This window comes from Hyposmocoma kahamanoa, unplaced genomic scaffold (genome assembly GCF_003589595.1).
Source record: "Hyposmocoma kahamanoa isolate Upper Pololo Valley unplaced genomic scaffold, ASM358959v1 182, whole genome shotgun sequence".
NCBI classification, from domain to species: Eukaryota; Metazoa; Arthropoda; class Insecta; order Lepidoptera; family Cosmopterigidae; genus Hyposmocoma; species Hyposmocoma kahamanoa.
Window position 1 is genome coordinate 3,483,153 of NW_020653713.1, and position 2,581 is coordinate 3,485,733.

Sequence of the window (2,581 nt, forward strand, 5' to 3'; positions counted from 1 at the left end):
CCACAAGGCTCCCACAGATTGACTTGATAAAGATTCAGGAACGGCTTCTACTTGAAACTTGGAATAGGAACTGAAAACGTATTGTCTCTCTGCGTTGACTACGAAATTGCGCCACAATATTTCACGAGAATTTTAAACGAAAACAAACAGCCTAATTTCACGGTGGAATTAACAAACATCCCCCATAGTTAGTAAACCAGCATAAATAATAAAAAGTCAAGAGAAATGACAAGTTAATTCCCTACCATACCATGGGGTGAATCAACAATTTAAATTCATGGGTATCTGAAATGATAACGATCCCCTTTTGAACCATTTATAATCTTTCTCCAGTTAATTTCGCGTAAACTCCCTTTACTTTTAGTTTCTATGTAAATGGTTTAAATAAATGTCATTAACGTGTGCGTGGCATCACACTTTGCATGGCGTAGAAGGTGCAGAAGGAAGGCTCTTTTTAACCGACTTCAAAAAAGGAGGAGGTTCGCAATTCGACTGTACGTTCCTTTTTTTCTTTTTCTTTTTCTTTTTTTTTGTATGTATGTTACGCGATAACTCCGGTACTTGTGAACCGAGTTTCATGATTCTTTTTTGTTGGAAAGGGGGTACTTCCATAGTGGTCCCATTTCATTTTGAAGAAATTCATCCACCTTGAAGGGTGGCTGTTCACGCACGAAGATTCATTTTTATAAATAGCGCCTAACTTTAATTTAGGAGCAATTACTTTAATGGTTGATTTTGCTATTTCTCCAATTCAAGACGTTTTTCTCTCAATATACTTTGAGTAGTGAGAACCGATTTTTATTATCTCCAGTGTCAAGTCCTGTATAGTGGCGAACTAGGGGATATTTCAATAAAACTTAGCAAATAGACGTAATTCCACGTACTTTTGAGGTCGGTTTTTTTAGTACTCTGTACTGAGATTATGTCATTCAACATTAAAAAAAAAATACGTTAATTCTGCAGCGGTAGAGCTCTTTGTGATAGAGTTCGTCCAGGGAAGTACGGCCACCTTACCTATTTCTGCCGCCAAGCAATAATGGGAGCATTACAGCGTTCCGGTTTGGAAGGGTTAACGGTGTTGGTGAAATTACAGGCACATGAGACTTTTCAACTTACGTCTCAGGGTGACGGGCGCAGTGGGAGCGCCCCTCATATCTTTGCGATTTAGAGCTCTGAGTGGCACTGCAATTGTTATGAACAGGCGTGTAAGAACAACAAAGTAAGTCAGCTCTGAAAAAAAGAACGGGAAAAATGCTTTTTTAGCCAGACACAGTTATTGATTTAACAGAAAAGATATGTATATAGTTAACCACCTTCAAACACATTTACATACAAAACCATGTCATAAGACACCCTTGTAAAATTGCATCAAGATTATATAAGAAAAGCAATACCTAGTCAATTTAAAATTCATACAGCGTACAAGATAACTTAGAACACACTCGCTGCAGAAAACTCGCCGATTACCCCCTAAATTATGGCAGCAATAAAATTATAATTCTACCGAGTTCAAGACGTGACTTTGTTGGGCGATAAATGTTTTTCGTTGACTACCGGGCAAACCATCAAAAGTCTTCAAATCTACTTAGTATCCGCAAAATATCTACAAAGTAGTTAAATTCCATATACGTAACGCTATATAGGGTTGTTTGTAAAATACTAAGAATACTGTATTACTGACACCATAAACTATAACTTTTGTTCTTAGACTTTTTACAATAAATTGACCAAAAATAAACATTTTAATAATCTCAGTACAGAGTACGAAAAACCCGACCTAAAAAGTACGTGGAATTACGTCTATTTGCTAAGTTTAAGTACTTGACACTGGAGATAATAAAAATCGGTTCTCACTACTCCAAGTATATTGAGAGAGAAACGCCTTGAATTGGAGAAATAGCAAAATCAACCATTAAAATAATTGCTCCGAAGTAAAATTTAGGCGCTATTTATAAAAAATGCATCTTTATGCGTGAACAGCCACCCTTAGAGGTGGATGATTTTCTTCAAAGTGAAACGGGACCACTATGGAAGTACCCCCTTTCCAACAAAAAAAGACTCATGAAAATCGGTTCACAAATACCGGAGTTATCGTGTATCATACATACAAAAAAAAACACAGAAAACAAACAGTCGAATTGAGAACCTCCTCCTTTTTTGAAGTCGGTTAATTATTAAGAAATCAGAAATCAGAAATATTTATTGTATGAATATAAGTATTGTATGACTTACAAATAAATGGACGACGGGTCTAATACAAAAACCACGAAAAAAATGTCCCAAGTCAACCTATTTAAACGTAGTGACATGTAAAGGAATATGAAGAAGCTAAAACGTTGAATTTAAATTGTAATGTCATCGCAGTACTGTCTAATTTTGCTTGCTTCGCTGTCAGTCGAACAAACGAAGACTAAAGCGTGAATGACGCTCTGTATACGATTTTAACGCCCTATAAGTTCGGACACTTTTTAGCGCGGACCCGACGTCCATATAATTGTAAGTCAATGGTATGAATAGTAAAATACAGGTGTTACTTATAAGTGATTAAATCCAGAATTCTTATCCAAATCAGGCGTACAAT